General features: G+C 41.7%; 1 protein-coding gene across 2 annotated transcripts in view; it reads right to left on the bottom strand.

The window, feature by feature from the left end:
• DENND4C (DENN domain containing 4C) overlaps positions 1–19159 on the bottom strand; it is a 105591-nt gene extending 86432 nt beyond the window's left edge. For both annotated transcript variants that reach the window (XM_024193148.1, XM_024193149.1), the window contains exon 1: positions 19057–19159. The gene's annotated coding sequence lies outside the window, so the exon portion shown is untranslated. The remainder of the gene's footprint in view (positions 1–19056) is intronic.
• Between the last annotated feature and the right edge of the window lie 3168 nt (positions 19160–22327).

Genomic DNA, 22327 nt, shown 5'->3' with positions numbered 1-22327 from the left:
AGCGCTTTAATGTGGGCTGGGTATGGGCGGTGCGGGTTCTTACCGGTACGGAGTACCGGCCCCTACCGGCTCACTTTCACCCCTGTCCAGTGTTGAAGAATTCCCGTTCGGAGGGAAGATACCCATTGTAAATAAGATCTGAATTAAAAATTATATATATAAAAAAGTTGTGTTCAGTTATTGGTAGAGACCAGTTAGCTCTAAAGTTTATTTTATACCATTGTCTTGAAAGAAAGTCTAGCCAACTGAACTGTATTTCCCTGTATATGCAAACAATTACTAACCAGAACTACCACAGAAGGCTTGATCCTACAAAATTCTCGTATTAGTAGTTACACATGTGCATTAGTCCCATTGAACTAAACAGAACTAGAACTGTTCATGTAATATTTGTTCTGCAGCTATGTTGCCTATACAGTTACAAGCATTTCAGTTCCAAATTGGGGACATGTGTCCACTCAAGTTTCCTCATCCTTCATTTAAAGAAATCATCATTCTGTGGTAGATTCTCTTAAGAAGTTTTCGCTGTGCTATCTGCAACACATGGTAAAGGAAGACTTCCTAGAGAATTTAAACAGATTTCCACAATGCAGAGCTAATATACTAGTAGCTATAGTGCTCTGGGCAGGTGCAAAGACCTAAATAGATTTTGAGACCAACATTCCCTTTTGTATGTATGTGTACTACCAAAACTATCTCTAGCCCTGCTTAACTGAATTCTGAGTTCAACTCAGGAAACATTTACTTTATAGTATTCTATAAAGAGAAGGTAAGTTGCACTTTTAATTTCTTAATCAAGGTATAATTATATATAAAACTTAAATATACCTATCAAGAGCTTAAATACATGAAAAAGCTTCATATTTTAAAAGGGACTCAGTCAAGATTAGTAGGCTAAGAACCTGAATCTCTTCCCAAAACGTTTTCCATCTGTTTTATTTTCTAATAATCTGGTAATTGGGGGGGGTGTGTGTGTGTGTGTAATATTCCTAGAGAAACCAGCGTACATACTGATACAATACAGATGTGGCATGTGTTTCTATTTACTGCACCTCATAGCAGGCATTGCAATTAGCTCTTCTAAATCACTCTTCTTGCTGTTACGTCAATTGGCTGAACATGGAATTATACACTAAATGCTCGGTCAGTCAAACTGTTTTTGGTCCTCTTACTTAACTCTGACCATATCCTCCTAATAGTGGGGGGGGGGGGAAAATCACACACATAACACCCCTTCCGACGAGCAATTGGCAGTGAGGTAGCAATTATCTCAGGGTTATAGAACTATTTCAGTCAGGCAGCATATAAAAGAGTATATTTTGTATAATTTCTTTTCCTAAAAATGTATCTAAAATTTTTCCCCTTACTAGGAGCTTTTTTCTCCCCCTTCCCCTTTTGTTATTAAAAGAGGTCACTTTCGTAAAGGGGCTTTTCACCCACATCTCATTTTATTTCTATCACTGGAATAATAGTGAATGATGAAGACCTAGTTATAGGTCTAATAAACCGCTACATTTTCTATCACAGCTTGCCCGATCATATAGGATAAATCTAGCAACAGATGGAATACATTAATGGATGACATATTAAAGTAAACTTGCCAAACAGTGTTAGAGGAAGAAGGGAGTGGGAAAGGAAAATAAAGGAAATCTTATGGTAAACAAAACAGCATTACTCAGGCAACAAAGGTTTTATGTCTTTAAAGCAATACAGTGATAATCTGTGTGTATAAAGGTTGGTCTACACATGGAGTTATTCAGGAATGGCTATTCCTGAGTAACTCCATGCGTAGACAGGCCCTTAGTGCAAGACTTGCTCACTTCAATCCTTAGTAAGCAGTGTTTATTCACCTGTTGCAATCTCCATACCGAAAAACAATAGTCAGATTATGTCACTGCATGTGTGTCAAGAGTACAGTTTTGTTCAATTTATTCTTGCCAAAAGCCTTAACTCAGCAATTTATCCATAACTGAGGTTCTACCCACAAGGAACAAGTTGCAAGACATAAGTCTCTCTAAAAGAGAAACGAAAACATTACATTTCACTTTCAAATAATTCTGACAAGACCAGCTACATCAATGTTAGGAACTTCAGCAAAAAAAAAAAAAAACAACCACCACTCCACCTTTGTTTACGTTTTATTCTCATATTTGGGGAAGGGAGGGGAGAAGGAAGAGGGAAATCAGGCTACAAAGAGTTTTCACTAAAATTGGGGAAAATATGTATTATTTATAAAACTCCCTATAAAAAGGAAAAAAATAAATCAAAGATCAGTTATTGGCACTGCATTACATAGTCAGATTTGGCAACAAATTCTTTATTATACACATATACTTCTTAGACCTTCTAAAAATTTAAACAAGAGCCTATTTATTCAGGCACAGGGAGATGAACCAGAATAATTTGATCCGGATGTTGTAGTGTGCATCAATTCATCCACTTTTAAACTGATTTCTCAATAATAGACAAGGGGGAAAAAATCACAAGCATTCACACACAATGAAAAGTTAGGAATTGTCAGACCTGTGGTCCATCAAGACCAGAATCCTGTCTCCAACACTGATGCTTCAGAGGAAGGTGTAAAGTGCCCAAAAGAAGGAGAAACTAGTATTTCTTTGATGTAATCTTGTTTACTTACGAAGTACCTACACAGTATTCCATTTCCCTGAACACAGTAAGAATCAAAACAGCAGAAGATAATTTCTTTGCTTACTGCTCCAAGCCTCTTTCCAGACAGCACTCTACCAAAAATCTCTTAGCTTTTTTCTCTCAGGATCAAGTTACAAGCTCTCTCTCTAGGGCTTCCCCTGTTGCCTTCTGACTGCTTCTGTGGCATTTCTGTTGCTTCTCGATTTGACTCTCACCCCACTCCATCGAACAATACCGAGGCCCCAAGAAGACCCCTCCTCCCACATTGCTCAGATTCCTGACCGGCCTTCCATGTGGTCTGTGTTTTGGGTGATGACTCCTATTGTTTCAGCTATCTATTCCATAAAGAGGCTTAACTTGTTTTTACATTTATTCCAAATGAAGAATGACCATTACATCCACCAGCTTCAACAAGGTTTCACTCAGGTATTCCTTAAGGTATTGTTTTATCCCTGACAACCGTATTGTAGAAGTCAGCTATACAAAACTAAAAATGACTAGGGGGAAAAAAAAAAAAAAAAAATTCCATTCAACGTGTGCTTATCTACTTCAGTATTCACAATGTACCAGACAAGTGATGAACTGGTATAAAAACAAGTTAAGCAAAACTTGCACTACTCAGTCTGTGGAAGAATTTCAAGATAACAAAAAATTTGCAGACAGGATTAACGCTGCTTTTTATAGGTATCTCCCACATGATCCGTCAGCCCTGAGTTAACACTAGCTAACTCTTTTTAAATCAATTAAATTGGTTTTGGATACTGAGCACTTTTGAAAACATGGCCCTCCAGGGCATGCATGGGGGGTGCAAATAGGGGCACAGCTCTCCCCTCCCCCAAAATCAGCGAGGGCACAGAACTCCTCTGGGGCAAGGTCAGGAGATGATCGCTCCATTGGCCCCGGGGCCGTAGGACGGGAGGGTTGGAGAGGAGAAGGAGAGCCAACTCCACCGACTGTAGCAGGAAGAGCCAGCTCCTCTGTTCCTGGGCCAGGGCGGGAGAGGAAAGATCCTCCAGCCCTGAGGCAGTGGGGGAGTGGGGGGGAAGAGATCCAGCTTGGAGATTGGTCCTGCTTTGAGCAGGGGGTTGGACTAGATGACCTCCTACGGTCCCTTCCAACCTTGGTATTCTATGGGGGAGAGCAAGGTCCGCCAGCTCCGGGGCCACAGGGGGACGGAGAGAGCAATAGTAAGCTAAGCTGGCACCGGGGAGAGGCAGCTCCTCCGGCTGAGGGCGGGCACAGGAAGTGCCCCTTCAGAAGTGGCCAAATTTGTATACCTGTGCATACCCCTGATGGCCCTAACCTCATACTGTATGCCACAGTTTTTCTGAGGAAGGTAATAAACAAAACTGAGCTCTGTGAGCCCTATATTGACATGCAAAGAGGGAGTGTGCTTGTCAACTGAATTGGCTTAACGAGATTGAAAAGCCCATCAAGTTACAGGTTGATATGTTGAAAGCAGTGGGCAGTGTTGCCAAGTAGGGTGACCAGACATCCCGATTTTATCGGGACTGTCCCGATATTTGCTTTGTCCCACGTCCCGACCGATGTTCGGTCGGGACATTGGACAAACAAGCAATTTTGCCCTCCGCTCCAGCGCACAGACCTGACAAGTTCTGCTGATATTTTATTCTGGAGTCAGATCCTCTGGGCCAGGTTACAAAAAAAATATATTACATTACAAAATAGAATTAGACAGTTGAAACATTGAGTGTAAAATTTGTCCTGGGCACGTGTAAAATCAGTTTTGTATTATAATACTATTTATAGGACTTTAAAATAGTGGCAATGCAACAGCATTAGTGTTGGTGATGTGGTTTTGTGCTATTTCACCACGGAGTTCCATAACGGCTTGTGTTTTTGACTATGCAATTGTGGAAGCACACAGTACAGTCAGAAGAGATTTGAATACTATTTTTTTATCCAAGAAACTAGGAAACAACACTGATGCTTAGAACACGTCAACACATTTTGCACTTCCTGCACAGAATGTTTATAACTGTTAAAGCTATTGCTTTATGAGCACTTTAAACTTGCAATATGAGTTAGTGAGTGACTTTTGATGATCAGCAATGTTATCAAAAGAGGATTTAGATATCCACTGGACCGAGTTCTTCTCTCAGATACACCCCCCCATCCCAATTGACTTAATCAAATGAAAGTGTGAGGGGAAATCAGGGCCATGAATATGCAATGGGGGAGAAGTTACTAGAGAATATAATGTTATTACATAAACATTAGCTTGAGCATTTTAAGTTAAGGTTTCAAGCACACTTCAGGGGTTCTCAAGAACTTCACAATTTTGATTATATTAACAGAGGCAATTGTCAACTGTCGGGGAGAAGGTGGTCCATGATATATGGGACTTACTTCTTGTAAGTAGGAATTGTTATTCATAAGAGATGGGAAAACAAAGAAGTTCTGAATAAGGGTGCTGTCCTGTGAGAAACAACTGTATCTTCAGTCAGATTTTCTCCTATATTGCTGGAATACCCAGTTACTGTTGCTTGTATTAGTGCATCACTCATCAGCATTTATGCCATTATATAATTTATAAGATTCAACTAACAGCTTTGAGATGGAAGCTCTTACAGCAGTGTTTGAGCAGATGTCTATGGACCATGAGTCTGGACCATAGAAGCACTGCTATGCAAATGGCTTTTGTCACAGTGACAAAGCATCTGTCAGTCTTCAAAAAGCAACAGATGCTAATATTTGTAACCAGGTCCAAGAGGCCTAGGATTTTAGAGGCTTTATTGACCCTCCATTCCACCTAAATAAAAAGCAGGGAAAGGAACAAAACTATCCCAAACACCTATCCTCAGCACCCTACACAGCTGCTTTCTGTCTGTTTTTACCATCAGGTAAGTTCAGACAAGTTGTCCAATCACATCAAAATTAGAGAGGTAGCAACCGCAAGACAACAAAACCAAATTGTAAAGTGACCTGCACAGATTCCAGGAGCAGCTGGAAGCAGTAAGGGGAGATTTAGTACCAGTAAGTGTGAAGTCTCATAGCCAAGGAGAGAAAAAGGTGAGGAGGGAAGGAGGACATGGCCAAACAGCTGTACCCAATTACTTAAATAACACATAGTTTCATCTGGTCTCATTAATGCCACCCCAAGATTACTTTTTCATCTAACCAAACATTATGGCTCATGCAAGGATTGGGAAGAAAGTAGTCCACAAGAGGCTCTTTATAAAAATGGTCCACAAAATGTTTGAGAACCGCTGTTTAATGGGAAGCACTTGCTGCTCTACTGGTGATCTTTTGAAAGGTTAGCAGATGCCCTGCTCATTATATTATGTAATAAGTCAGATATCTACATTTTTTTAAAGCTGAGGATCCCTTGCTGTTACTAGAATCTCTATTGATGAAAGTCAAATATAATGGCTTTAAATGAAAATAAAGCAGGGAAGAAAAAGAAGTCAAGAGTTGAATGACTCCAGTGGTTCAGAGGTGCACCACACTCACAAGCTGGAATCCCAACACACTTGCACAAGGACTAAATTAGGAAAAAAGATGTAATTATCTTCCAATCCACCCATGTGAGATGCCACTCCCAGTAGACTGTGCATATGTCCAAGATATGGATAATCCTCCTTCTGGCATTCTTCACCCAGCAGTGAAAGTTAATTGTTGACATTTAAGTTATCCTTGTTAAGTTTCAATGTTAATACCCACTGACATTGATAGGAGTAGTTCACATATCTACGTGTTTTTATTTCAGGCTGTCTGCAGTGTTAGGCTTTTATACATGAATGTTTAGTTTGTGGCAAGCTAGGGGAAGCTACTCCACACTAGCCTGCCATTCTCTAATGTCCATGTGCACCTGCACAGTTAGTTAATGCAACCTGATCTTGTCCTGTTTCACAGAGGACTAGAGCAAAGGACATTAATATGCTGTTAGAGCACAACATGCTCATGTGGGAGTAGAGTGACACCGCAGCTTGCCACGAACTAACTGTTCCTGTAGACACGCCACAAGTTATTTTGCGCCTAATAACTAATTGTAAGGGTAAGCTGCAATGGGGCAAGTCACCGTTTACACTGGTGAAGCACAACTACCAGAGGTGTTTAAATTGGTGCAGCTATACCAATTTAAAAAAAAAAAAAAAAGTTTATAGACAAGACCTCAGGCTGACGTCACTATGCCAGTTTACACAAGGCTCATCTTCACTAGAAAGTTTAATTGTGTTTAAAAACAGTGTTTAAACAACTGAGTTAGGTGGCATGATGCTGATCTTGACAAGTAGTGTTCTGTATCTTGTCACAACTCAGTTGTTTTTCAAAAGTCCTGTTTAAATATAATTAAGCTTCCTAGCGAAGACAAGCCCTTTGAAATATAAACTAAGGCTATCTTCACAAACATAAGAGCAGAGACTTCAGAAGAAGTGGACCACAAAAAGGCAGCCTCTAGAATTAAAATACCAGCTCACTAGGCCACTGCTATTGGCCCAAATTAAAGAAAGGAATGGAGATAAGAAAGCTGGAAAGAATGGCTCAAGAACAGCAGACATGGAAGATCTACATTCTACTCTAATTTAGATCAGTTTTTAGTCAAAAGAAAGTCACAGCAAAAGAGCATATACACCAGCCCTGAGTTGATTAAAGTTCCTACTGGCAAAACAAAAGTGACAACCAAAGAAGTTTTAATCAATCCACCTAATTTATGATATTTTCAAAAGAAAGCTTATTAGTGAGAGAGAAAAACATTCCATAAAAAGTCAAGAATCTGAATGTGTAGGTGCAAAACAACACAGGAAGCAGCAATATCACACAAACTCATTCATGAAAAGCATTACAAATGACAAGTTCTGCTGATATTTTATTCTGGAGTCAGATCTACACTCCAGAATGTTAAAACACGATTTAAGTCTGTAGTGGGAGGGACCAATTTTTTTTTTTTTTTTTTTTTTAGAGACAAGAGGGTCATCATATCCCACAGCAAGCCTGATTGATGGCTTATCTTTCCCTCTCACTTAAACACATGCAATGAAAAGCTTGGGCACCTCATTTTTTGCTGAATAAGAGTAGTCCCGCAGCCAAACATTCTATTCTCCCCCTTCAGAGTTTTGCAAAATCTTTGAAGAGACTTTAAATATATATTGTTTGACTTCAGACATCAAATCTCATTTCCCTCCTAAATTTTTGTTCCTACTGGGCAACACATTTCCTGTAGAAGGACTTGTTTAACATCTCAAATATATTTTGTCACAGAAATGAGTACTAAAATTCATGATTCACTGGTTTCCAGCCACTTTGTGTGCACACACGTGTGTAATATAGTACATGTAACTATTATGATATTTTTTATAATGCTATACATTACTATGTGCAAGAATCAATTTTTTTGATAAGACAAACCCCATGATACAAAGAAAACAGTACACAAAGGCAACAAAACACTTAGAGAAACAAATGCTTCCATAACTATTTTCCTCTGAAACAGTTCATAAGTAATGAAAGCCACCTAAGGGAAGCTCCAGCTTGCTATTATTGTGTATGTCAAAAGGTCTTATCAGGCACCAGATGGCAAGTAAAGAAAAATTATGAGGCACACTTTGTTTCCACTATACCATTATTTAACACCTAAAATATCCATATTATACAAGTTAGCTACATTGTTGGAATCTTCAAAGTGAAATATGAATCATTTAACAGGAAGCTTGATTACAGTTTGACTTTCCAGGATCAAAAGTACAGATTACTTTAAATAGCACAAGATACATAAACTAAGATCAACTCGCTCCCATCCTTCCCATGCTTTTCCCAAAGTCAAAAGCAAGTGTTTAAACATGACTTGTCCTAATGAAAAAAGTACACAGACACTGAAAGGCTATTTTAACTACACGCTCTCCTATTTATAAAGCAGCCCTCCTACAAGTTGCATGTCCTCTGGAATGGTGGCTGAATGTTTAGCATATCGGACACATAAATACCTTGCAATGCCAGCTACAAAAGTGCCATGCACACACCTGTTCTTATTTACCGGGTCACCTGAAAGTGAGAAGTGGGCTGCATTATCTCCAGTAAATGTAAACAAAGGTTTGTCTTAGCAATTGGCTAAACAAGAAGTAGGACTGAGTGGACTTGTAGGCTCTAAAGTTTTACATTGTTACATAACTGCACTCCAAAACAAACAAAACAAATCTACATTTGTAAATTGCACTTTCCCGATAAAGAGATTGCATTACAGTACTTGTATGAGGTGAATGAAAAATACTATTTCTTTTATCATTTTTACAGTGCAAATATTTGTAATAAAAAAATATAAAGTGAGCGCTGTAACAGAAATCACTATATTTGAAAATGTAGAAAAACATCCCAAAATATTTATAATAAACAATAATAGAATATCAATTGAAATTTAACAGTGCGATTAAAAGTGCGATTGTTTGGGCTTAATTTTTTTAATCTCGCGCTTAATTTTTCTCATCATTTGACAGCCCTGCTCTTTTTTTTTTTTTTAAGTGTCTCCAATAGTAAGCAAACTTTTCTATTAACCTGTCGATTTAATAAGTCAAAATTTAAGTTGTGTAAAAAATGACAAAAGAAACCCAAAGCTTTTTAGAAGCTTTACACCAATAGAACCATTTTCACTGGTACAAATTGCCCATAAAACATTTGTTTTTAATCTATGCACACACTTTTCTGGAGTATTTGAAACTTAAATATTGTATGACTGGACCTGAAAGTGAAATTGACTATGAAGTTAATTTCATTTTCATTGTCCAAGTTGACAGAAATACAAAGAGTGAATTGGATTTTAAGTTTCCAATTTTAGTACATTTCATAGATCACTGTTAATCAAAATAATTAAGAGCAATAGCTTCTTTTCTTACTGAAAACTTTTAAAATTAATAGGTGTTTGCGTTTCTTTACTGTTCTTACCATGCATTTTGTATATAATTAGTGTTTACTGTACAAACCTTCATTGTAAGTTAAAGAAATGCCAACACAAACATTTCCTTCCTCTGAACAGGTCTACATGGTGCTCACAACACCAGCAACTGCTGGCACTTTGCCCAACATAGAGGGTCCCATCATTTCTAACATTAATGGAAATGCACCCATGGAAGCATTGGTGAAGAGACAAAGGCCAAAAATAAAAGACCCCACATTTTCATTTTGAGCACAGGAAGTTAACCCCCAGGTTAACTATAGTGATGCCTCCATAATATGTAAAAGCATTCCTTTTTCACCTGGAAAGAAGATCTTGGGGTTTTAATCACATGGCTTAGGTCCTGGATAATCTAGAAGCCTCCTTTCTCCTCAGATCTTATCCCAGAAGCAGAAGGGGGCTAAAGCATTCAAGTAGATAGTTGCCAAATATGACCATAAAGATGGGAATAAGGTTTTCCCAATGGAGGACCTCTGTCTCCCCCTCTGGTCCAACAGAACTAGAGAGTCAGCAATATGCCCCAAAAGTCAAGACCCACCTATTTACACAGACTTTTGCTATATTTTATAACTAATGTTGTAGTACAGTGGATGAACTAAATAGCTACAGCCATCTAAACACTCAAAGCATACTGTTGAAGTTAATGTTTTCCCATGGGCAGGCTACATTGCCAGATATTGCTAGTTCCCATCTGATAAAAGACAATGAGTGCACCAAGTGGAAAATGGTTGGTTCTAGATTAAAAAAAAAAAATTTATAAAAGCAAATACTGAGACTAAGTCTCTTATTCTTATTAATATATATATATATATATATATATATATATATATGCCAGCAAAGCAGTCCTAGCATGGATGCACCTTATACTGGCAAAGCTGTGTTGTTGCCGATAGAGGGGGTCCCCAGTATAGATCTTCCCCTCATCCGTTGTTTCAGATGTCCGTCACTCATCAATAGGGGAACATGTTCCGATTCACGTTGGTCCCGATCTGCATCTCCGTCATTGGCACTTACAGTACTATACTCGCTTCACCTTTTGTGTTGCTTTTCTGTGGGTGCTTACTACCTACTGGCAGCCAGCACTCCCCCCCCCCCCCGCCCTCCCCCCCAGCACCTCCCGTTCACAGGGCCGCCAATCAACTCTTCTCCCTCCCTCCCAGTGCCCCCTGCCTGCCGTGATCAGCTGTTCAGAGGTATTCAGGAGGTACGGGGGGGGGGGGAAGAGGGAGGAGCAGGGACAGGGTGCGTTCGGAGGAGGGGGTGGAACTGAGTGGGGTGGGAAGAGGCAGGGTGGCCATGAGTACGTACAGCTTATTCCAAGCCGCCACCATCACTGCCAAGCAAAACAAGCTATACAAGCAAAAGTGCAGCTTTGCTGGTATAACTGCAGCTATGCTAGGGGCTTTTGCCAGCACAGCTATGTCAGTCACAATTCATACCTCACCATACCCCTCACTGACATAGCTATATGCCAGAAGTCTGTAGCATACACCTGACTATGAAATATTAGTTAATACAATTCAAACAAATACACTAGCGGGCTGAAAATATTCAGCCTCGCTCAAAAGAAGAGCCATCATGCTGTATTAAAAAAAAAAAAAATCCATACAATAAAACCTGAAACCATGTGTTACGCCACCATTCCTAGACGTGGACTGTTTTAGACTGTAGGCATGTTTTGAGAGTTCTGAATTTGGCTGATCCAAGACCAAAACCACTCCCCTTTTAAATACGTGTGCTCATATTTGGTTGCTAAATATTAAATATTTTACAATCAAACAGCATAAGAAGTTCAAATACAGCCTTTTTGATATTGCTAGCATTCTAATTTAGCTGTTGTCAGGTTTATGTAGGATAAAGAGTGAACTTTAATAGCTTTTTTGAAAGGAAGAGATTTTTAAAGGCATAGACACCTAATTCTCAGAAAAGTCCCTCCCCAGAGATTTGTGCATCACCAGTTTATTTAGCTAGAAGAAAACATAATTTGAAGCACAGATGACTTGCAATTAGGCTTCACAGTGTTTCTAATCAATTTTGTTATGCAATTGAGGGGGTATAGACAACGTTTTTGCTTGAGACCACCAAGAACTGTGGCACTATCACACATCTCATGGGATGGTAGAGAAAGAACAAGATCTGTCTGAGAATTCATGTGACTTAAAGTAGACTTATGTGGAAGGGTTTCTGGTTTTTAAAATGAAAACTGGAAGGAATGTAGTGACAAGTCAGTGACTCAACATAACCCCCAAAATATGTCCTGTAAAAGACTTAAGTTGTTTTACAAAACGATGGTTTAATGTGAAAGTTAAAGAGAGGGAAAGCAATGAGAGTTTGAAATGACAGTACATGACTTGCATTTCCTCAAAAACATTAAAGCAATCACATTTCTTACAATTAAGATGTGTGGAAGATCTAGTAATTCTTGGATTTCATTGGGTACTACACTCTGGTTACTTCAGCAACCAAGCATTCTAAGGCCTGGTCTACACTTAAGTTTTGCTGGCATAAATGAGAGTGGGATGGGGAAAAGTCACCCCTAACTGACATATGCCTATGCTGGCAAAAGCCCCAGTGTAGATGCAGTTATACTGGCAAAAGAAATCATTTTGCTAGTATATAGTCTAATTTGTTCAGGGAATTGGTATAAGCTATATACCAGCAAAACCGTATCTACACCAGAAGGGTATGCTGGTATCGCTATACTAGCGAACTCTATGGCAGTTATCATATTTAAACACAGACAAAATTTTCAAGAGTGGATGCCTAAGATGTTCTGAAGAGCTGAATCAACAGCTCCCCACTGAGGTCAGTGGGGAGCTTCTGCATGTCCAGCACTTCTAAAAATCTGGCCACTCATTGAAGAGCCTAATTTTAGGCATCCACTTGTAAAAGAAATCTCCACCAGGAGCTGTACAAATGAAATGGACACCCAGTTCCTCCCCACGCAGAAAACAAGATAAATGAACATGTTAAACAGTAAAGAAGCTCACTTTTTTGGCCCCAGCACATCTACTACTCATAAGCAAGGACTCTGGTAATGGCCAAATTCATTATTGCTCTTAAAATTTTCAATCCTTTTGTTATGTTTTTAAACTATAAAACTATCATTACATTATAGATGTGGCTCATTGTAGGTAAAGATGAAGGGTTGTGTTTTTTAAATTGCTTACTGAGAGCAATACCTTGTGTGTTGGTATTCTCCATTTCCCCCCTTCTGTATTCTAAGATCCACATTTTATTTGTAGGCATTTGAGGAAATGTTCAAACCCTGCATGAATTAAGATCCACAAGAAGGCCATTGTGCATTCCATGCTTATCTTTTTTCTCAAACTAATCAGCATCCTTGATAGGACTTGTACTGGCAGAACACAGCATTTCTTTACAACATACTTTCAGGAAGAGTACTCAAGAGACAGCGTGCACCTTCATAAATCCAATTCACTTGAGGTTTATTGAAGTGCATCCATGTTTCCACGTTATCTAGAACAGGGACAGCACAACAGCCTTCTGCCATCTGGAATTTATCTGAACACCAAAAGCTTCACATGTTTTACCATGGTCATCGCTTACAATACATTAGGAATAGGGAATTCAAGTTGCCAAGAGACTGGAAAAGGTACAGACATGACTTACTTCCCATTCTGGTCAAGCTACTGTCACTTCCACTGAGGGTTGGTTGATCTGCCATTTGTAGAGCCCACATAGATGGATCAGGAGGTCTCCAAAAGATATTTTCTCACACCACCCAACCCACTCCCAGCAGAAGCTTTTTATTCAGCTTTAGGCCTGTCCTGTTTCCAGGTTCTGCAGTAGTCCTGACTGATGAACACAAACACAAATCTATTCCCTTAGATGTAGTCACAAGTTACCTTTGATTTCAAGCATTTCACATTTCAGGAAAGAGCGAATACATTACTCTTTAAATGTTAATCCTAGTTAGCCTTACAGCAGCCTACAAATTATTGCAGGTCTCTCCTCCACCTCCCCCCACAACTTACATAATTGAACATTCTCCATTTTATCCCCAAAATTCCCTGATCCAAGGAAATACTTGCAGCCTTCCCCTACACAAAATATATAACCTGTTGATTTATAAATTACTACACTACTTATTCCAACAGCAGAAAATTGGTTTACACATGATACAACAAACTGGAGGGGGGGAAATCTTATTGGCCAGAAGTCTGGCACAGGTACAAGTATCCAATTTCCTACCCAATGAATAATAAGGGAGACTGCTGAGTTGCCAGTCAGAGGGATGGGTGATCAGAAAGACTAAGAGAAAGAAAAAAAAAAGCAGAGAAACAGAATGCCCATGAAAGATGGTGCCACTGGGGAAGTGTGCTAATTATAGATGTCATCCACACAAACAGTGCCTTAAAAAGAAAGGTGTGGGGCCAGGGAAAAATGCACTGCTGAGGCTTGGTCTACATTTAAAATTTAGGTTAACAGGAGTGTGAACAAACCATACCACTGACTGACATAGGTACGCTGACCTAAGTCTAGTGTTAAGACACAGCTATATCAACAGAAGAATGCTTTTGTCAACGTACCTACAGTTGTTCAGGGAGGTAGTGTTCCTACACCAATGGAAGACCCCTTCTATCAGTGTAGGCTATAGCTACACTATGCCGTTATGCCAGTGTAGCTATGGCAATGTAGCTTCACACAGTCAGGTAGTTGTTAGTTTTGCCAGAAAGGCTAGCAACCCAAATAGACTGTTACAAAACTGAAATTCATTCACTGCTGCAACATACAGTTTGATTTTTGGAGGGAGATAACTTCTAGCATTTTGTTACAGCCTGGTAACTGTAAACTCAGTTGCAGTTGCCAAGGCCAAGCAGCTTACTTTGCAAGTCAATCCCTAATTTACATTATTTTTAAAACTTTTGGATAAAAAAGTCTCTATTTGGTTAATGTGTGAAATACATAAACCAGTTTATTACATTTTGGGGGTTAAAAGGGAAGAAGCACAGTTTTAAAAAAAAAAAAAAGTGTGGTGAATTAACAAGAACAGCTCAAATCAAAATTAGCAGGCTTGAATTATTACAACAGTGAATGTGGATTGTTTAAATGATGTGCAGGCCAAGTTTAGACAAGATATTGTAACTCATGTTGCTGTTGCACTGTATCAGCCACTGCCTTGAGCTTGCTATTCTAAAATCAAGATTATCCCAGACTCAAATTTTGAAAATCCTTTTCAAATTAGCCACGATAGATTTTGATCACTGTGTATCTCGTTCGGAATATATAGCAGAAACTCAGCCAGGGGCTGATACAGCCCAAATTAGGGGGCATTCTTAAGGAGATCAAAAGGAGATTCTGTTTTGTTCTCCAGAATATTGGCTTTCATTTTTAAGAGAACAAAGTCTCTAGCTTTTATGGCTGCAAAGAAAGTGTAAGCACTGTGAACCAGATATAATTGATGCCTTCATAAGAATCTGCAGAAGGCCTGGATTGGAACAATAGCTCTGAGGGGTGTAAACTGCCCGTTCATTTCATTAAGGTGTTAAATCCAATGCCTGCGGATGATCATTTAATTGTGATCATTGTTGGCCATTCCATTCCTCATGTAAGAAGTGAGAGGGAAAGTTACAGACCTGCATAGTTTTGGTGCCAGACACGGATGGAATTTAAGACATACAGCCATTTCCCTCATCCCAGCCATTTCCCTCGCCCCACAAAATAAAGGAGCTAAGCCCAAGGAGCCTAGCAGAGCACGCTGACATACTGAAGCACTACAGAGGGGGAGCAGAGCAGATCTCAAGGAGTCCAGTGAGCACACACACATTCTGAACATCTGCACAATCGACAATAAGCAACATTGCATTTGGCAACTCACATGGGTGGAGCTTGGAAGAGTACCACCACCTAATCCCCTTACCCCATCTATCTATTCCTTGACTAAAGGCTCTTACTTTTCCAGGAGACAATCTCTTGTTATTCAAGACTTTGCAAGAGCTAGAAAGTGCTAGGCTGAAGTTCCCAGCAATGAAAGACTGCCATCTTTAGGTATGGCAAATCTGAGGGGGTAACTTTTCCGCATCTTTTGGAGACAAAGCTGCTGGGGGAATGAATAAATAAAAAAAATATACATCAGATCTGACAGAGATGCCAGATTTAACAGGCTACAACCACCACAATTCACATGATTTCAGTGCTTTGACTCCATATACTGACCTGGTCATAAAAAGAGACATTGGCTCATTGTGGCAGTGCACAGACTGTCTGCTCAACATTTTACACATGGACTGAGTGAGGAGAAAGGTGCTCTGTGTCCACAGTTGCCACTGAAATTATACTCAAATTACATAACAGATCTACAAGTGACAATGCACATGCAGGTTTAACAGACCTTTTAACTGCTACGCCATCTGCCTTTCTGGTTACAGTGCTCTTATTAGCAATATGCATCTGAAGAAGTGAGGTTTTTACCCATGAAAGCTTATGCCCAAATAAATCTGTTAGTGTTTAAGGTGCCACCAGACTCTTTGTTGTTCTTATTAGCGATACCATTCTTACCGTCCCTTTAGCTCTGCAGTGGAAGAATGTGGGGCTTTCACAAACTTAAACAAGCCCCCCCACCCCACACACACACTTTTTATATATAAAGAAGCATATGTATATTTTCACATGAACAGACATATGGAGCAAAAGGACTTAATGCAGATAGAACTGAGCAGCCCTGCTCTAGTTACTTTGAAACACCAGACACTATTCTCTACCGGCTTGAAGGAGGTCAGGGGGAAAAAATCCCAAATTTGTGGACACATTCACAATAAGCACTCAACTTCAACAGCTGGCAGCACAACAGCAGCGTTGTTCTGAATGATCAGATCTAGATTTCAAATTAAAGGGACATTATAGTTAATACCATTTCGGTATTAGAATTTTTTACTTGAGCTTAGACAGTTTCATTTTTAATTGCCACTCTCAGGTGAACACTGATAGAGGCATTTTTATTTTATAATAAAGCAAAGACAAAAAAAAAAAGGCGCAAGAGTCAGACACACTTTAAAAACAAAGAAAAACATGGAAAAATCCTGACAGTTGTCCAAAACAAAACAAGAACATAAATGTCTTTACACAGTCACAAATGCAATAATATCCCACTAACTTTATTTTAGAGACTAAGACCTCAGCCTGAACACTGGGACTGCCAAAGTCTTAGCTGCCTATGGACAATGAGTTCCGAGCCTAGTATACAAGATATACCTTCTCTAACTAACAAGTTGTTCACATTTCATTTTGCAGATTTTACTAGGCAAAGTTATATTATGTTTTACAAACAAGACTTAAATAATTCCTGCTGGAGTCTTGTGCTGTGTCAGCTCATTCATAGTTATGAAAGGTACAATATATTATTATATTTTTCATATTCACCCACATGGTAAAAAGCAGTCAGCAAGTTCTTAAAGAATAACAAAAAAGATGTCCTGAACAATATCCAACACTCATGTTTGTGAGGACATTGTTAAATAGCTTGATGACAAATCAGAATTAAAAAATATGAAACACTCAGCTGTTTGTAATAGTCCTTGAAATTGATTTCAGCTTACTAGCCAACATGTTTTTTCTTGCATCATGTGCTCACATTGGTTTGTTATTTTGAGACTGCTCATGAGTGTGCTGGGTAGCTGACACTATGCTGTTCTTAAAAAAACTGCAGCAAAAAAGAAGAGTGGGGAGAAATAAGAATTCTAGATTCATGGGGAAGGGAGAAAAAGTAGGTAAATAATTTCCATCCCATCATACTTTCTTTAGAGAACAATTATTTATTTCTTCAAATTAAACAAAAAACAAAACAACAAAACAAAAACAAAAAAACCACCACCACAATTGTAAAGAGATAAAGGTACAAGGGGAAAAAAAGTCAGACCTTCAATGACAACTCATTATTAAAGCTGATACTTTCCCTCCCACTAATATATACAAATACAGGCTTACATTTATCTTTGTAAGGTTGTCATAATAAGCCACAATATTTAAGCAAATAACAAAAGCTTACTCTAAAGCTCACAGAAGTCACACCAGATAGAATTAAGGGTTAAAAGATCAGACATTCAGATCTTCTGCATCAAGTTTTAGCTTGTAAACAGAAAGTTCAACCACAGGCAGCAGCTTTGATGTATCTCTCTCTAATTATTTCAATCACAACGCAGGTACCTTTATGGAACATGTTTAACGCATATTTAGAGACTATTGAGTGGTAACAGAGCAAGAAATGTAGTAAGAACCATGTTTAACCCATATTTACAGCATATGGGTACAAATAGAGCAAGAAGTGAAGTAACAGGCAGCCACCTAGATTTTCAGTACAGTTTTCTACTATTGAACTCTGCTATAGACAGAGTCCAAACACTTACCTTTTGTAAGACAGTAGCAACAGACATGATAGGTGCTGTATGGACATACAGTCCTGTCCCTGTTCTCACCAGCAATGTGTTAACCAATGTGGCCAGACACCTCAATTTAGCCACCTTATTTAATACCACTAATTTAATACCCCCTTGAGAACTTTGGTCGGGTCTGGGCAGGTAAAAGCTACCACATCACAGGCCCTAGTAGTTACTCCATCCGTGCTAGCACCAACACCTTTAAGTTCGCTCTTACAGCAGAAACAGACCGAAGCATTTCCAAGCGATGCTACAGCCCAGAGGCCAAGGCAATATCTGGGAATGCTATATGGCAACAACTACATTACAGTGCTGAACTGCTAGTTGGGTCAGGCGTCACGGAAGACACCAAGCCCCAGAAGACGGTCGCTAGCCATACTCCGACCGGGACCTTGGCTGCAAAAATCTATTTCAACCTGTTTCGGGGGGAGAGTCACATGAACGCCCTTCTGGCTAACAGCGCTTCCGCTTCCAGCCAGGGCAGCGCTTATCCTATGGCCATGGGTCCTTTGCCAGCAGCGTGCTCTGCCAGGGGGCTGGGCTGGTTCCCTGCCGGGACACCTCGGGGGGGTTCCTTGCACAGCTGCGCGCAGGAGTTAGCCCCGCGGAGGCGCCCCCAGGAGACTGCGGGGGGGAGAGAGACAAAAGGCGGAGGGAGCTGCCCTGAGCCTCACCTGTCACCCCGGCCTCCCGCGAGCATCCCCCGGGGGCGCCTCCGGCCAGCGAGCCGCAGCTGCCGGGCCCGAGGGAGCCCACACACTGGGCTGGGGGAGGGGGATACAACGAGCCTGGCACCAGCGGGAGCCCGGCAGGAACAGCTGCGGCGGCCGACCCCGGCCGGGCTGGGGCGCGGCAGGAGGAAGGAGCCGTTCCCACCAAGCCCGGGCCCCTCCTTCCCCTCTCCCGGCCCGGAGCGCGGCGCTGCCCCCGGGGCACGGAGCGGGACAACGGCTGTCTCTCGCGGACCCTGCCCCGCGGCTCGGGCCGGCCCCAGCGCTCGGGCAGGGGGGCGGGATCGAGCCTCCCCCCGCCGCCTGTCAGGACCCCGCTCACTCACCTGCCGCCACCCCCCGGCGCAGGGGACCCGCCTCCCCGCCCGGGACTCACCCCCGCAGCCGCTGCGCGCCCGGCCGAGACCGCCTGCTGCAGCCTCAGGAGCAGCCAGCCCCGCCACCGCCGCTGCTTGGGGAGGAAGCGGCCACCATGTTACTTTCACCCCCGCAAGCGGCTGGAGGCGGATCCCGGACCCGCCCAGGAGGCGGGGGAGGGGGGAGCGGGCACACACGGGCTGCGCCGCCGGCCGCTTCACCGCCAGGGGGCGCCAGAGCGCAACGGCTGCCCCGCGCGGCCCAGCCCCCGGCGTGCGCAGAGCGCCGCAGCCGCCTAGCGCCGCCTTTCAGAGACCCTGGGCCTGGTGCAGGCTCAGCTTGTACCCGTAATACGGGGCTGTGAGGGTCATACCAATGCAGTCACAATGATAGCGCAAGCCGTGGTGCTACACCAGCTGGGGGGAGTTATTATTACAGAGGTGTAGCTTATTCCCCTCCCCTCTACTGAATAAACTATATCCATATAAACACATTTATTCCTGTGTCCTAGTTCCCCCATCCGTGTCAGCACAATAACTTATGTCTGAAGACAAGCCCTCGCTAACATTTCTAACTTCGGTGCTTAAAGTTAGGTACCTACATAAAAGTGGAGGTGCCGAGGGAAAGAAAAAGATGCACCTGTGGCTAGGGGTGCTGGAATAATGCAGGGCCGCCCAGAGGATTCAGGGGACCTGGGGCAAAGCAATTTCGGGGGGCCCTTCCATAAAAAAAAAGTTGCAATACTATAGAATGCTATATTCTTGTGGGGGCCCCCGTGGGGCCCCAGGGCAAATTGCCCCACTTGCCCCCCCTCTGGGCAGCCCTGGAATAATGTGTAGAGGGGATGCTGAGAGACATTGAATCAAACTGTAAACCCCGTCTATGATGGAAAACACTTCAAGCTAGTGGTAAGTGTAGGAGTACCCCTAGTTCCAGCACCTACGCCTGCAGCGCTGGTGCTGACTTGGTAGTTTTACACTTCCTTTGCACTGGTGCAAATGACTGCCTGTGGGAATCAAACCCTGAGTGTTTCAGAAAGCACTTTTGACTCCACATACAGATAGGGAGGCTCTCCAGGCGCAGAACTTTTACAAGCCTACAAGTATTTATACACCAACGTAATCAGACACACTGCACTCATCCATTAAGGCATTTATATTTATGCTGTTGTAAGTGCTGACATTCTACTTTACCATCAAATACTAAAGAGCTGTGTGTCTTCCAAAGCAGGCACCATTTTCTGCAGTGGGAAAAAACGTAAGTGCTAAACAAATACAAGAGAGCTCATGCATTTCTTCCCTCTGTAAACACAACAGGTCTTTGCACTAATTTTTCAGACACCAAAAAGCACCAATTTCCTTTAATGTTAAAGGTCCCATTGTTTCCTTTGAGGTAAGCTCTCAGCTTTTTTTGTGACCTACAGTGGGTGCACTGCTGAAGATCCATTTACAAATTATTTCACATCAAATCTCTGGCAAAACTATTGAAATTAAAGATTAAGGATTGAGGGCCTGATCCTGTATCCTGTATTCATCTGTGTAGTTTTTAGACCTGATTCTATTACACCAGTGTAAATCAGAAGTAATTCCTCTGAAGTCAATGGTGTTACCCCAGTATAAAGTCACTGAAAATGAGAGGAGAATCAGGCCCATTGCATGTAATGACACAAAATGCGCCAGAAAGACTTCTTCAAAGCCTCTTCCATAGCTGCTCCTGTTCATCCTTGGAAGACAGTCAGAGAGAAAGTGGGGCCAGCAGGACAACACAGAAGAAATGGATCTGTACTTCTTAGCAACTCCCTTTCACAGGGTTAGTAAGTGGGAATAACTGCTCCTCCCACTTAAAAGGCTGATTTTCTGAAAATTCTAGAGGGCAACCTCAGGGGGTTTCTTGCCCCCATTCTGCAGATTTTATCATGGGAGATGACGATTTAACCACCAATCGTGTAAAGGCTGCTTGAAAGATAATACCTAAATTATTTACTTTCACTTTCCAGTCAACTCTTGAGTTTTGCTGAAAGCCTATAATTTAAAAATCTTACATTATAATCATCCATTCACTTCTCTTTCTGCACAACAGTACGGAGATCTCTATTTACCGTGGGTTCAGCCAATTGCCAAGAATCCATTACATTTACTTACCACACAATGCTGACAAACCTGCAGCTGTAGGAGGCCCCCAAGCAGGGCATGGGCCTCCCACTACAAGTAAGATGTTTACTACTCATGTTTCAGTGGTACATGGTGGAGCATGAGATGATTTGTACTGATTAAACTCTGTGATGAAAATAGTTTGAGTTCTTGGAGAATCAAGATGCCTTCCCTTTACCATGTCCCTGGCAGAGCACTTCAGGTCCCTTTTACCCTCCTGTTTACAGGAAGCATTCATTCACTCATACACAAACACACTAGTTGTGGACATGTTACTGAGAGCTTGTCTACACTACAGGTTATGTTGGTATAATTTATGTCACTCAGGGTATGTCTACACTACGAAATTAGGTCGAATTTATAGAAACCGGTTTTATAGAAATCGGTTTTATACAGTCGATTGTGTGGGTCCCCACATAAAATGCTCTAAGTGCATTAAGTCGGCGGACCGCATCCACAGTACCGAGGCTAGCGTCGACTTCCAGAGCGTTGCACTGTGAGTAGCTATCCCACAATTCCCGCAGTCTCCGCCGCCCATTGGAATTCTGGGTTGAGATCCCAATGCCTGATGATGCAAAAACACTGTCGCGGGGGGTTCTGGGTACATGTCGTCAGGCCCCTCCGTCAGAGCAACGGCAGACAATCTATTCACGCCTTTTTACCTGGGTTACCTGTGCAGACAACATACCACGGCAAGCATGGAGCCCGCTCAGCTCAGCTCAGCTCACCGTCACCATATGTCATCTGGGTGCCGGCAGACATGGTACTGCATTGCTACACAGCAGCAGCTAATTGCCTTTTGGCAGTAGATAGTGCAGTATGACTGGTAGCCGTCATCGGCTATCTGGGTGCTGGCAGACATGGGGCTGCATTGCTATACAGCAGCAGCTCCTTGCCTTTTGGCAGTAGATGGTGTATTACGACTGGTATCCATCGTCGTCGTATTCCTCAGTGAGTTTGGTCAGAGGCACCTGGGCAGACATGTTTTGTCTCCTGGAGACTCAGTCCTGCCGGCAGTCCTATTGAACCGTCTTGACGATGATGGCTAGCAGTCGTAATACAGCATCTTCTGCCAAGCACCCAGAAGATGCCGATGGCTATCAGTCATGCTGCACCGTCTGCTGCCAGCCTAAGATGTAA

This window comes from Terrapene carolina, unplaced genomic scaffold (assembly GCF_002925995.2).
Source record: "Terrapene carolina triunguis isolate 2854851 unplaced genomic scaffold, T_m_triunguis-2.0 Scaffold113, whole genome shotgun sequence".
NCBI classification, from domain to species: Eukaryota; Metazoa; Chordata; order Testudines; family Emydidae; genus Terrapene; species Terrapene triunguis.
Note: the sequence above shows the minus strand (reverse complement) of the source record. Positions and strands in the feature narration are given on the sequence as shown.